This window comes from Notolepis coatsorum, assembly GCF_963971535.1.
Source record: "Notolepis coatsorum genome assembly, chromosome: 5".
Classification (NCBI taxonomy): Eukaryota; Metazoa; Chordata; class Actinopteri; order Aulopiformes; family Paralepididae; genus Notolepis; species Notolepis coatsorum.
The window spans coordinates 25,463,363-25,479,166 of NC_140169.1; the positions used below are offsets into that span (position 1 = coordinate 25,463,363).

The 15,804-nt window shown below is 44.4% G+C and overlaps 1 protein-coding gene across 1 annotated transcript in view; it reads right to left on the bottom strand.

Annotated features, from left to right (window-relative positions):
- LOC311228130 (hyccin 2-like) overlaps positions 1 to 12,031 on the bottom strand; it is a gene marked incomplete at its 3' end in the record, with an annotated part of 330,310 nt that extends 318,279 nt beyond the window's left edge. The window contains 1 exon segment of the mRNA XM_084314043.1: positions 11,894 to 12,031.
- Between the last annotated feature and the right edge of the window lie 3,773 nt (positions 12,032 to 15,804).

The window sequence follows — 15,804 nt, forward strand, 5'->3', positions numbered from 1 at the left end:
CAGAACGCGGAACTGGAAAAAAGAATAGACACGTCCCAGTCGGTCGGTCCTGTGGGCCTCCACTACTTGAAGAACAGCAGGGTTGCTTCCGGGGCTCCACTTTGCTTTCCACTCAAACTAACAACATAAATAACAATATTGAAATTGAGATTTTCTTTTTTTACAAAACTGAAATTAATTACACAAAGAGTTAATTTATTACGAAAAAAGGTACCAATACCGAATTCCAGGAACTGGTACCGATACCGGTTAAAATGTGAACGGTACCCAACCCTACTAACCAGTACACTTAAGACCCTACTACTGCTAGGCCAGCCTTACAGTAACACAAAATCATATAGCGTACAGTAAAATTAGACCATGTCACCATACAGCCACTATGCTCGTGAATTGTACTCAAACACGTAGCACACTAATCGCCTACCCCCCCCCCCCCCCCCCCCCCCCCACACACACACAAACTCAACAAGCTATGTTTGCAACAAAGCTATTGATCACAGTCCATGGTCCAATGGAAAAGGAACGCAGCCTTCTGTAGGAAGGGGCCTGTCGCCTGTGTGTTGTCTGCCCTGCAGCAGAGCACCAAGTCAATAACACAGATCATATTCAGTCGATACTACAGCGCCTACTCTGGGCTCCACGCTTCCCTGTTAAATACAATCACAGGGGCAACCAGCCTGATTCTGTTCCAATCAACCTGGCGATGAGTTGAGTCCATTTATTCGGCTCTCTCCATTATCCGCCTCCGACGCTTTTCTTCCTGGAACCGTGTGTATGTCGTACTCCCCGACTATTAGGGATGGGCATCGATTTTCAAATAATAGTTAAAAGAAGTTATAATTATCAAATTATTCATCTTTTCTTGCAAATATTTGTCCTCGTTTTTACCGGCACCTGGCTGGTAGTAATGTGTAACAGAGCTAAACGCTGTTTGCCAACCACCATTAGACAACCAAAGAAGACAGTGGTGATGGTTGTATGTCCTGTGAGGTTTACGACATTCTTTTATGCCCATTCCCTTTGTGGTTGTTGCGCTGCCCTACTGTTGGTCTGGTGAGGGTGTAAACTACCACATGCTGCCATACTGTCGGTCTTTGGAGGGTGTAAACTACCACATGCTGCCATACTGTCTGTCTTTGGAGGGTGTAAACTACCACATGCTGCCATACTGTCGGTCTTGGGAGGGTGTAGACTACCACATGCTGCCATACTGTCAGTCTGGGGAGGGTGTAGACTACCACATGCTGCCATACTGTCGGTCTTTAGAGGGTGTAGACTACCACATGCTGCCCGTACTGTCAGTCTGGGGAGGGTGTAGACTATCACATGCTGCCATACTGTCAGTCTGGGGAGGGTGTAGACTACCACATGCTGCTGCCCTACTGTCTGTCTGGGGAGGGTGTAGACTACCACATGCTGCCATACTGTCGGTCTGGGGAGGGTGTAGACTACCACATGCTGCCATACTGTCTGTCTGGGGAGGGTGTAGACTACCACATGCTGCCATACTGTCTGTCTGGGGAGGGTGTAGACTACCACATGCTGCCCTACTGTCAGTCTGGGGAGGGTGTAGACTACCACATGCTGCCCTACTGTCAGTCTGGGGAGGGTGTAGACTACCACATGCTGCCCTACCGTCAGTCTGAGGAGGGTGTAGACTACCACATGCTGCCCTACTGTCAGTCTGGGGAGGGTGTAGACTACCACATGCTGCCCTACAGTCGGTCTGGGGAGGGTGTAGACTACCACATGCTGCCCTAAGGTCGGTCTGGGGAGGGTGTAAACTACCACATGCTGCCCTACTGTCAGTCTGGGGAGGGTGTAGACTACCACATGCTGCCCTACCATCAGTCTGGGGAGGGTGTAGACTACCACATGCTGCTCTACCAACAGTTTGGGGAGGGTGTAGACTAGAGTTGTTCCGATACCGATACTGGTATCGGAAATGCCGCTGATACTGCCTAAAATGCTGGTATCGGTATCGGCGAGTACACGTAAATTCTAGCCTCCGATCCCATGATGTAATTTATCTCCTGCCGAGTCCTGCGGAGAGTGAGGATTATAAAATGAACATGTTTTAAAGTGTGATGCTGTGTCATTTTAACAGCAGATACACTTTCTTAAATTCCATTGTCCCCGACAGTGCGGTGTGACGGGGAGCTCGGACGGGAATCGGGATGTGTTTGGCTGGTGTTATGATAGCATTAGCTGGAAAGATAGCTAGTTGGAACAACATCCGCTTTTAACGTTACATCAAATCAGATGATCGCCTGTCCTTTCTCCAGGACCTAACACTGTCCGTGACCGTCTATCAACAATAATGCACCCACGGTGAATTGTATTTAAGTTAAGTAGCTACGGACTAGCGTTAGCTGACTATTACTAACGTTATCTTAATGTCAATTCGGGAAGACGAGCTAGGTCAGTTAGCTTAGCTTGATAACGTTACCGCGTCTAAAGTTGGTGCTATTCACATAATCCAGCAATAATGGCTGCAGACCTGCAAGCAAAGTACAGCAAGTGCCAAAGGATAAGAGTCTGAGGCGGAGTTTCAAAAGAGAATGTTGAATATTTATTTTGCATCAAAAATCACAACATGAACGTTCTATCTGCCACTAGCTTACAGACTGAATAGGGTATATCTGCAGAGCCACTGAGTAGCGAGTGCAACACCGTTTAATGTCCGTGTGGATCATTGGAGTAGGGTATATCTGCAGTGCTGCAGCCCATACTCATTGATTAATGATACTAATACAAATCTATACAATCACCTGTTGTTGAATAAATACTATACGTTCTAGTTATTACTAAAAAACAGTATAACAGTATCTGAAAAAAAAAAAAAAAAAATTATAATTTTTTTTATGCACTGGTATCGGATAAATATCGGTATCGGCCGATACCCAAAGCTTAGGTATCGGAATCGGATCGGAAAGGGAAAAATGGTATCGGAACATCTCTAGTAGAGCCATATGAAATCCGTTTTATTTTTTTCCAAATTCCATTTAATTTTTTTCCAAATTCCGTTTTTTCCGTTTTAATATTTCAGAATTCTGTATTTTGCTTTGTACGCTCATTTTACCATCAGAAATAGTGTCTAATAAGTGGGAATGAATAAATGTCCACAATTTAATAAGATATAACAGTCCATTTAATAGGGCTGTCTTAAATACTTCGAAGCTTCGTTAGATGGGCATGGGATTCGAATATGAAAATAAAATTTGATTATTAAAAATAATTATATATATTTTTGCAAAATCAACTCTGCCTCTCTTTGTTAACTACAACAAGCAATGCTGTTTGTTATTTAAGATGAGGTCGGACTCTGCACTGACAGATTTGTATTAATTGTGCTGCTTTTATAAAGCCTCAAATGACGGCTTACAATATTTCATGAAAGCAAAGTGTTTTGTTTGTCTAAGATTTAAAAAGGTTTCAACTTTACAGCACTGACAAAGTTGAACAAAGTGCTGTACAAGTCCCACAACAGTAAAAAAAAAAGTAAAAAAAAAAAAAAAAAAAAAAAAAATTTTTTTTTTTTTTTTAGGTTGATTCCATTTTTATTGCTCAATTCCGCGATTCCGTCCGCGATTCCGTGATCGCGGATTCCATATGGCTCTAATCTCTAGTGTAGACTACCACATGCTGCCCGTACTGTCAGTCTGGGAGGGTGTAGAGTAGACTACCAACATGCTGCCCTACGGTCGGTCTGGGGAGGGTGTAGACTACCACATGCATTGATTGTACAGCAGAGTATTTCCTACCTGGGGACACATTCACATTTACCAGACTCGAGAACCTAAAACTCAAGGACAGGACAGCCTACTTTTCCTTCAAAAAAGAAAAAGAAAGAAAATGAATTAAAATAAAATAAATAAATAAGAATCATCAGAGAGAAAGCTCACACATATTTCAAAAGCTTGGCGTCAGGGCTCACACCTTTCTCCCTCATCAACAGAAGAAGCTTTCAAACCTGCACGTTTTCAAAATGACAGACCAGAAGGAGTTTAGACCCCATGCACGCACGCACGCGCGGCGCCACACACACACACACACACACACACACACACACACACACACACACACACACACACACACACACACACACACACACACACACACACACACACACACACACACACACACACACACACACACACACACACACACACACACACACACACACACACACACACACACACACACACACACACACACACACACACACACACACACACACACACACGTTTTATTAGTTTTTAGCGATCTGAAATCATATTGCATCAAGCGAGCCTACCGTTGGAGATCCAGTCACCCCAGGCGCTCAGATGTGAAAAAAGCGCCCCCTATCGTCTCCCAGATGGTAAATCACTCTTTTGGATTGGACTCAGTGAAAGTGAATGGGAGAAAGGATTTCTGACTCCACATTTTACGTCTCACTCACGCAGCCGGCATCGACCGGCATCACTCCGGAGCCTGAAGAACAGCGGGGATTATGTGTTCTACTGTATACACGGTTGATCAATACAATGATCGATTTTTTCGAATGGTGATCAGGAATTGGAATAATCCATTTGGATACCATCTGATCTCAGGTAAGGAATCTATGTTATCAGTCTTAGGATAATCAGACTCGTTTTCACGGATATATAAGCGTTTCCCCTATATGTGATATAGCTGTTTTGACTGTAAAAGCCATCAGGAAATAAGAGCAGCGATTATCAGCGTGCGGCACGAGCGTGCGTGCGCACACATATACTATCGATTATCTAGCGTTTATTTGAAAACGATTCATAAATAGGCCGACAAATGACAACGTTCTAGAATATTCCAGTAAAAGGCGATTATCATAGAATGGGTTGTTTTTTCCGTGAAAACTAGTGATTTTCAAAATGCTATCAAACGGAAATGAAGCGATAAAAAAACAATCTGCTTTGACAATGTTGACTGGAAAATGAGTCTTTGATAAGCGACGGGTAGATTAGACAAATAGCCATAATTTAAAACATAGATTAGGCGATATTAACATTAACATTGGAGTGGATTTGGGCATTCAAGGGGGTAAAAAGGAAAACACGGACTGGCTCTCAAAGTGTTAATCACAGAGAGAGATCCAGCAGATACAGGAGGCCCTTCGTACCTGGAGGTACAGCGAGTCAGCAGCCGCTACCGTCCTCTCTGTACGCCGTCTACGCACCCAGCTGGTCCCACTGACGACCCACGTGCAACAACAACAACACACCAACGGCGTTGACCCCTTGTCCCAACTTTCAGATTCACTTACGGATTTGTCCCCCCGATGAATGAGTATGAGTGAATGAGATGATTTATGCAATGTTCTATTTAACCCTTTCACTGCCACACGACAGCAGGTTAACCCTTTACCGTCTGTAGTGTGATAGTAGTATGGTAGTGAAAGGGTTAACGAACATCCTCATGTAAAAGATTATCTGGGAGGAAGGAGGATGGGCGAGGGGGGGGGGGGGGGGGGCGAACTACACCCCGTAGCAATGTGGGCTTTTCTACTGGAAAGGGGAAGAGAGGAAGGGCTGCGAGTAACCTGCTGCATGTGAGATCCCCTGCCTCCGTGGGAGTGAGTACAGTGGAGAACAGTCCCCACTGCTAATCCATGGCGGGCTAATTACAGCTCTGATCCCCTGGGCGTGTTGTGTCCCTGCAGGGGGAAGCCAGTGGTGAAGGGGGAGCGTTGCAGAGCGGCACAGGGCGCAACGGGTCATCATGGTGTGCGGCGCATTTGAGCTTGGCGCAGTCAAATGGCTGCATTTATAGAGCGCTTTTATCCAAAGCGCTTTACAATTAGTTCCTCACATATTACCTATTCACACACCGACGGCAGAGGCAACCATGCACGGTGCCAACCTGCTCATCGGGACGGAGCAATTAGGGGTTAAGTGTCTTGCTCAAGGACAATTCGACATGCTGCCCGGGAATCGAACTGGGAACCTCCGGATTTCCAGACGACTGCTCTACCTCCTGAGCCACGAACGCAACTGCAGATCCTGCCGCGAACCAAATCATGTTGGCCGACTGTAGAGTTAGGCTCATACCTCCATCAGTGATTACTCCATTGTTGCTATTGTACGTGACTGCAATCGCATTTTAAAGGTTTGCCTGGATCCAGCTCTCAGTCACTCCTGCCACTTTTTTGTCAAATTAGAAATCACAGATTTTACACAAAAAAGGTTAAAAAAAATAAAAAGTGTACCTGACTGGGTGCTTTTATTCAGGGTGCTGGATCCAGGCTAGTAGAAAAAAAATCTCAGACTCTGGGGGTATTACATTTTCTACCCAAAGATGCACATCCCCTTCCAAGACCCATCAGGCTAACAATGGACCTCATTCTTGAACACAGTTACAAAAAAGTTAAGAAGAAATTTCTTCTCAACTCCACTTCAGCATTCCTTTTTTTATTTTTTATTATTATCTCTTTTTCTCTGATTTTTCTGTTTTCTCCCCGTCCCAATTTAGTCGTTGTGCCAATTCCCCCCCCTCCCCTACCTGGTTGTTGTGCGCATGTTCTCCTACTGGTCGGTACAAGGGAACCCTGAAGTATCCGCACGCTTCCTCCGACACGTGCGGCGACAGCCAGTGGCTCTCTTCTCACCTGGCAGCGAGGGCTCTCATTGGTGAAGTATAACGTGTGGGAGGTCACGCTGCCTTCCTCAAGTTCTGCCTCCGTTGAGCAGGCGCCCAGACCCGACCTCCACAACGCCAGTTTCCCACCCACGGCTTCCCTCCCCCTAACCCAGCCAAACGAGTTAGTATAGCGATCAGCCCAAGCCAAAGCAATGCTGACTCCGGGAGTCGAGACCGCAGCCTCTTGCATTGGTTGACAAGCACAATCTCCGCTACGCCACCTGACCGCCCCCACTTCAGCATTCCTGAATGGTTTTTTTTTTTTTTTTTTTTTTAACTTTGACCAGTCAGCTGGTTCTTTTTAGCGTTTATCGCTTTTTCGTCGCATTCATACTTGGTCAAGTTCGACCGACAGAAGCAGGCTGAAAGGGTTCAGATGGGGGGAAAGACACTCTGGGAAAGGCACGGCTGCCGTCCGGGATTCGAACGCGCTCAGCCCCAGATCCGCGCGAGCGCGGTTGTCCACGGCGCTGAAATAGCACTTGCGGTACGTGGTGAGCTACTGGAGCTCCCCCTGAATGGTTTCTTATATGGGATTTGTTCTTAGCCAAGAACAGGATTTAAGAAGGCAGAAATTAGGGCTGGGCGATATAACGATAAATATCGCGATATATTTTAATAATCGATATCGAATATCGAAATAAAAAAAAATCGTTTTTTTTTTTTTTTTTTTTTTTTTTTTTTACCTGCAACAGGGCAGTTTTAAAACCAGAGACAGTGGACAGACTTGTCTTTCTTGCCTGCAACTTAAAGTATGGCTTTGCTTGTCCAAATGACAATACTGACCAAATTCAGATTTATTTTTCTCTTGTCCATTTATTTTGTTTGCTTTCTAATTTAAAATACATTTTGAAACCGTCTGTACACAGTAGGCTATGTGTGCTAGCAGAACTAGACTCCAGTCACGAGTCACAGTGCACATGTGCGGTGGTTTGTCCACCAAAAAAGCGCCAAAAGATCGAAAATAAACTAGCAGAGCCAGAACTGTTCAACTCCTCTGGAGCCACAGCCAGCAGAGAAGCCGGTTTACTTTAGCTTTTAAACCAGCTGCAGCCTGAGAACTGGAGTGTGAGGGGATGTAACACTAAAGATGGCGGCAATGACAAAGAATTGCTGCAAAATAAACATACATCTGTTATTAAAAAAAAAATAAAAATAAAAAAAATGTTTAAAAAAAAAAAATGTATACTTATAACAATTCGATAATTATCGATATCGAGAAATAAAATAAAATTATCATATCGTTATCACGATATGATTTTTTTCCATATCGCCCAGCCCTAGCAGAAATACAGTCGTAGATAGGCCAGATTGGCGTGCACCCGTGTTCTTAAGGGCTACATTTTTGAGAAATTGATGATTGCATTCACATCGATTCTACAGACAACCTTGGATTTAAATAATCCTAATAACAATAAATACAAGAATATGTGTATCATTAACAATTACGTTTCACATGTAGTCATGATTGTACAAGGCATCGTGATGCCCTTAAATAAATAAAAGCACTATACAAACACTGCAATTGTGATTTCACATCAGCCCATTTCTTTTTCACTTCTCTCCTGACACTATAATAACCTCACCGGTTATCTTGTCCCATGACACTTTTTTTGGTATTGACACTACTAAATAAGATGTCACGATTATGTTATACTCCTTATCTTACTCTTACTTATATCCACATCTGTCTGTACATGCCTGCATATAATCCTTTTTAAATATCTGTAGATAGGCCTTACTATATATCTCTTTACATCCCTTACTAGTTACGCTGCTGGCCAGTATGACTTACTACTAGGGGTGGACGGTATAAACGGTATACGGTATAAACGGTATGAATTTGCTCTACGGTATGGATTTTGACTATACCGTCTAAACCGGTAGTGCAGCTCTAAAATACCAATGACGTCATGTAACCACAGCGCGACTATTTCACTCGCATTTGCCCCTAAAAATAGATAGAATTAGTCAAAGATAATAGATATGTGCGAACTGGAAAAAGTTATTTGGGAGGCTTCGCGCAGTGGGCGTGCCAGCCCCTACCGCACGCATGTAAACACGGATCTAGTAGTCTAGTGGGACGGGACACGGGAGCTCAGCTGTCGGCGGCGTCTCCCTGAGCTAACGTTAGCTTAGCTACCGTTACAAAATGACCCAGTCAACTATTCACTTTTAGTTTAATACATGATGAGGCATTGTCTAACCGAACGGTATCTAGCCGGTAGCTCCTGACATAAACAAACGCTCCACAAAGTCTAGTAGAGTGTATGATACCTGTTAGCTGTTAGCTGTTAGCTCACGTTAGCGCAAGCTAGTTCACTGTTCAAAACGAAATGTCCCATTGAACTAAATAATTCACTGAGGTGTTGTATGAACGTTATATATCCGGCTAGCAGTAGCTACAGATAGCTCCTGATATCAATGTCTTATAACACTGATTCGATGCGTATTCGAGCTGAGGGCTTGTGAATGTGATTTAACGTTATACCAATACTAGGGTCCAGCTGCAGCGCCGGAGAATCCTTGCCGTAGCTCGAGGCTACTCAAGTATAGGGTCCAGGTGCAGCTCTGGAGAATCCTGGCCATAGCTGGAGGCTACTAGAGTACACACAGACAGTGGAGCTTGTTGCGTGGTGGCGATGTCTCGCAGATAATACAAGTACAAGTCTAATTATATAATATATATATTTTATAAAAAAAATATATATATATATATAAAATAAAAAAAATTTTTTTATCAAAAACGATGATACCGTGATATATACCGTTACCGTCTATGCTTCAAATTATACCGTGATATAAATTTTAGACCATACCGTCCACCCCTACTTACTACCTGTATCACTGTACATATTAATATTACAACTCTGTACATGCATCTGATTAGCACTATTACTCAGTCAGTAGTACTAATTTATAATATTTTATATCCAGTTTAATCACCAGTACATTGTATATTACTATTGCACTTTATTTGCACTCTGGTTGGATGCCAAACTTATTTTTGTTGTACTGTACTTGTGCTGTATAATGACAATAAATCTGAATCTAATCAAATTTTGATCAGTCGCAAATTGCTTTTGTGTTGCCTGTGGATTCTGTGTGCACATGGTCCAGTGGTTGCATGCTCTATTTATAAGGAGCTGGTGGGGCGTTTACATGCAAATGCAGGTGCAATTTAAGAATCAGTGACATTACTCATTCGGGGGAGCGCAGCTGAGAACACGTTGGCTGTTTAAGAACACATTTCCATACGTTCATGAATCCGGAGGGGATCTTCCTTAGGGTTTGGTTTTACAAAGTTAGTAAGAAGATAATTAAGAAGCTACTTAAGAAAATTTTCGAGAATGAGGTCCAATGGCCTTATAACCGCAGCTTAATGAATGTAAACAAACGAGGCGTCCTCCTGAGGCTGACAACTGGACCTAATACACTCACTCAATGCAGCAGGAAAGTAAATCCACCAACCTAAGCTATATACAAACAGTTGTAGGCTGAGGTTACATTGAAGAGCAGACTACTGGGGCTACATCGCAGGCTAAAGAGCTTCACAAACTCAAATCCTGGAGATGGAGACGGATAAAAATGGGTAACACTAACCAGAGTCCCTGGGTCTAAAATAGGCTGCAGCTCTGATGATAGCGTGTAGTCCTAAAACACATGGTGGAGGGGCAGGGTGGAGGAGGAGGATTGAGCATGAGTAGCAGATCTCTGGATCTTTAGTTCTACATCTTTACCCATGATGTCATTATTGGGAGACACTGCTTGCTCTTCATCACCCATGTAGTAACACAATAAGCAGTGGTGACACAATACACCACGTTGTTATGATGTGTATGATGCATCCGGATGATCATATATTATGTATTATTACCGAAGGCTAAACAACCTGCTCAAAGAAGCATCCTTGTGTGTATGCAATATCAAAAGCTACTGCAACTGTGAACATGATGGCACAACCAAGCATGGTCTGGCTGCTCACTCAGTGGGTGAAGGAGTGAACATGGGGGGCCCAGCTATTGGGAGCAAGGACTGAATGAATGAATGAAAACTTTATTAACAGATTGCAGAATGGGTACAATACAGTACGGCTCAATACACACAATTGTTAAGGGGATGCAGACCAGAGAAAGACTTTAGTCTTGTTTACATCAGGGTCCCCCATTTTCAATTCATAGTGACATTTATGACATGCACAACATACAGGTATATAGATAGTACTGCATCTCAGGTCACAGACAGGTGCGGTAGCAGGCAGCCCGAGAGACCAGCAGCTACAACAACAGACAGGTCACAGGTCCCAACGAGCTCGCCTCAGTCGCTCAGGCTAACTAGCTAATGGTTCGTTTCCATTCAAACTTAGCCGCCGGCTCCATTACCTGCCGTTTGCTTCGCAGGACAGGACAGGACAGGACAGGACACAACCCCCCCGCCCCCCCCCCAACAACAACAACAAAAACAAGCCAGCGTTAACTAACAACTTACTTACAGATGGTCTCTGTTTGCAGTTACTTTGTAGACGTGGTGGTCCCGACACTCGTGATGATGATGCCACGTAACTAGGAGCTAGGAAGGTCTGCTATGAAGGTCTGCATGGCGGCTACTAGCTTAACAACAACCCCGTCCTCACAGCTGACTAGCATCCGATGTCCTACACAGTCAACAAGCACAACAACCAGCAGTCGATGACAGAACAGATCTATACACACGGCTAGCTAGCGTGTTGTAGAGACGGTGTTCTCCACTGCTGTGATCGGCCAATAAAGATAAGACTGTATTATTATGGTAGTGACAGTATCCGGGTTGTATTATTCGGCATAACGCGTTTAGCGACAGACAGACATACGACTCTGCAGCATCGATCACCGCGAGGAAACAGAATTAATATTGCGACGTATTATTCCCACTCATAGATGCTAAAGGTTACAAGGTAACGGGGTGATTACGCTAAAGTTACCTTATTATTAATAAGGTTTGTTAAAAGTTAGCTGATCCCGGTTATTTGAACGGACGCCGGGCGGCGTGATGATGATGCACCGCTTGCATTATTATGCGCCACCTCGGAGATATAATCTATTAATAATAATGTGCCCAGCAAGCCTATGCTTCCCCCCCTTCTTCAACATCCACACATCTGATCCCCCCCCCCCAGTCACGAGGTATTGACTATGAATACCCCCCCCCCAGCAAGAGGTCCGCTTTAACCTGCAAACCCAAATTTTTAACTACTTACCCTAAGAATATCGATTATCAATGTCATGCCAAGACGTCGGTCAGCCAGGTCGAGAATATCCTCCGAGTGATGTCCACACAGCGAGCAGTACCTCCGGATGATGTCCACACAGCGAGCAGTACCTCCGGATGATCTCAGCGAGCAGTACCTCCGGATGATCTCCACACAGCGAGCAGTACCTCCGGATGATGTCCACAGACTCCACACAGCGAGCAGTACCTCCGGATGATCTCAGCGAGCAGTACCTCCGGATGATCTCCACACAGCGAGCAGTACCTCCGGATGATCTCCACACAGCGAGCAGTACCTCCGGATGATCTCCACACAGCGAGCAGTACCTCCGGATGATCTCCACACAGCGAGCAGTACCTCCGGATGATCTCCACACAGCGAGCAGTACCTCCGGATGATCTCTGCACACAACGATGATGTTGAACCAAAGCGCACTCCACTACTATTGACCAGTCTGGGGGGAACGCTCTGAAAACGCGCTCCGACGATAGATGGAGTAGATAGGTGCTCCGCAGGGGGAGCCAGAGTATCTCGCCACCAGGGTGGTTAAAGGGGCACTTCACCAAAAAAAAAAAGGGAGTAGTGGAGGTGTATGGCGGGATGGGGAAGAAGGGAAGGAGGAGGCTGGGAATGCCGAAATATCGGATGTGTTGTGGTGGTCCTGTTGGGAGCATGTTCTATGTTCCCCGCTTTGATTGATTGATTGATTGAAAATTTTAGACCACCAGCCCTGATTCCAAACTCTAACCTTAACCAGTTCGAAAGAGGGCCTAAGCTTAACCAGTTCGAAACAAGGCGGACATTAATAATTAATAAAATAATAAAAATGTATAAAATTTTCAATCTATTAATCAATCAAGCGGGGAACATAGGACCCGGGGAACATAGGGATGATCCCGTCCTGTTGACGAGTGGAGTTCGGGCGGAGCTGGTTGTAGGACTTGCGGCTTGTGTGCACATGTTGACGAGTTGATGCTGTGGGATAAGCCGTATCCGAGCCCTGTTTCCCCGCAGGGTTTGAGGTCGGGAGCCGGAAGTAGGCGTAGGAGTGAACGAAGCCTGTCACCGTTTTCGGGCCCTACTTCCCCCCAGGGTTCGATGTCGGGAGCCAGGGCGGGTTGTGCAAGCAAGTGTGACTCCGACAGGGATGGGAATGGCCGTGACGAAGGAGAAGGGATGGATAGCGATATGGAGTGTAGAGTAGGAGAGGAAAACGAGGGAGAAGGGTGGGAAAAGGTGGAGAAAAAGAGCAGGGAAAGTGGGGGGAAGGGGCATAAGCGGAAGAAAGAGAGGGAAGGTAGCACAAGTGGGTCAGATGGTGAGGGTAGAGGAAAGGATTTTACAGAAGGGTTGAATATAGTGGTGCGATTTGAGGGAGAAGATGGAGTTAGGGAAATAGAGCCGAGACAGCTGACAGACTTCATAAGAGAGCAGTTAGGAGAGGTAAGGTACGCAAAAGTGTTAGGGGATGGGAACTTGTTTATAGGGTGTGTACGTTTAGAGCAGGTAGAGAAGGTAAGGGAAATGACGAGCATTTGCAAAGTTATATAGAGTAGTGATAGTAGGGGAGAAAAGGGATGGTGGTTGCAAGGGGGTAATTACTGGAATTCCAATCAAGGTTAGTATAGAGCAGTTGGTAGGAGATTTGAGGAGTAATAGACGTAATGGGAAAGTTAAGAGTGCGGAAAGGATGAAGAGAGGAGCAGAGAAGGAGGAGACAGATGATAGTAATTCAGTTTGAAGATGAGGTTAGTCCGAAAGAGATAGTTATAGGGTATAATATGGTATATAGGGTTAGGGAGTTTGTGCTAAAACCTTTGAGGTGTTATAAGTGCCAAGAGTTTGGACATATAGCCAAGACATGTAGGAAGGAGCAGAGGTGTGCTAGATGCAGTGGGGGGCATGACTATGGGAAATGTGAACAGGGAGTGAGGCCGATGTGTTGTAATTGTGGTGGGAAGCATAGTGTAGCGTATTGGGGTTGTGAGGCGATGAAACGAGTGGTCCAGCAGGTGAGAAGGGAAGATAGGATATCATATGCAGAGGCAGCTAGGAAGGTAGGACAGGGAAAGCAAGATAAGGGACAGGGGTTTAGAGGAGGGCATTTGGCAGTAAGGGTAGTACAGGAGGATCAGGGAAAGCAAGATAGGGAACAGGGTTTTAGAAAAGGGCATTTGTCAGTAGAGGAAGTACAGGAGGAGAAAGAGAGGGTGTGGGAGGAGAAAGAGAGTGTAATGGCCTTTGTGGCAGGAGTAGTAAATGCAACAGCGATGGTTAGCGGTAGGGATGCCTAAATATTAAAGGCAACCAACTTGTGTCTAGCCACGCCCAACTTGCGTCTAGCCACGCCCCCGCGGTCACATGGGCGTAGTGGCCAATCAGAGAAACGCTAAACACAAGTTGGTTGCCTAAAATATTCACGCGGTAGGGATGGGTACCTTTCACATTTGAACCGATACCGGTACCAGTACCTGTGAATCGATACCGGTACCCAACGGTACCTTTTTTCGGTACTTTAGTCTCAAGAAATTTAATTTACCTACCTCAGTCGTAAAAAAATAAATCCAAACTTCAAATAACTACAATTTCGACAGTTTTCGGCTTGTCATTGCTCCGACTGCTTTGTTGTTGAATCAAGTCAAATCCTAGGTAAGCATATATTGTGCGTGTGAACGTTGACATGAAAAGAAAAAAGTTTAAAAAAAAAAAGTAAAAAAAAAAATATTATATATTTTTTTTTTTCGGTTTCTCACTTGATTCGATACTCGGTAGTACCGACGTGTTTCGGTTCGGTACCTCAAAAGTACCGAATTCGGTACCCATCCCTAGTTAGCGGTAAAACAAATAGGATCAAGTTAATAGTTAAAGTAGCAGTTCAACACATGGGTATGAATGAAGGGGTTGACATGGGAGGATGTAGTAAGAGAGTTAGAGAAGGGGGTTGTGGGTGATCAAGTAAGAGAGTGAGAGAAGGGGGTTGTGAGTGATCAAGAAGGCCAGAGTCAGCCCACAGGGGGCAATGAGTGACTCATAGATTAGGTTTGGATAGGGTGGTGATGTTAGGGATGGGTTTTTTGTTTTGTGTGTTATGGGGTTTATTGGTTTTCTTTTTTTGTATTTTCTTTTTTTATTATTTTTTAAACAAACACATAAACAAACATGACAACACACGATAAGATATACAAGCATTAGTTGACAGTGCACATCCAATGAAATCACATTTTAGTTAATTGTCATATATAGGATATACCCTTAATACCTGTTATCTAAAAACCTACACACATATGCTCCAGCTCGTACCCCCCCCCCCTCCCGGACCCCCCATTGGATAATCCATCCATTTTCCCTCGCTCCTAACCAGACATTACCATTATATGCTAGCTTTTATTTTCTCCACCACTTCTAACCACAATGTCATTTTGGATTCATTGAGACCCAAAATTCTTGCTGTCGATATTTCTTGATAGATCACATCGAGATATGTAATAATCCAGACCTTTCGGCAATTTTTTTCCGGTTGGAACCATCGTGATGCTATCAGCTTTTTAGCCACTGTGATACCCGATAAAACCAATCTCTTTAGCTGTGGATGTACTGCACACTCAAAAACATCATTCAGCAGTAATACAGAGGGGTGTACAGGTATATTCCAAGTTAAGAGATTTGATAATTGCTGGGTCACCTCTTTCCAGAATATCTTAACTGGTGGGCAGTCCCAGTACATGTGCATAAATGTCCCCATTTGTACATAAAGAGCATTTGGAGTCTTGTATAAGACCCATTTTTTTCAGTCTTATAGGAGTCAAGTATGTCCTGTGAATATAGTTAAGATTGATTTGTTGATGGTCCGGGTTCCTTGATGTGAGTCGAACATTTGCCCAGGCTTCTTGCCAATCAAA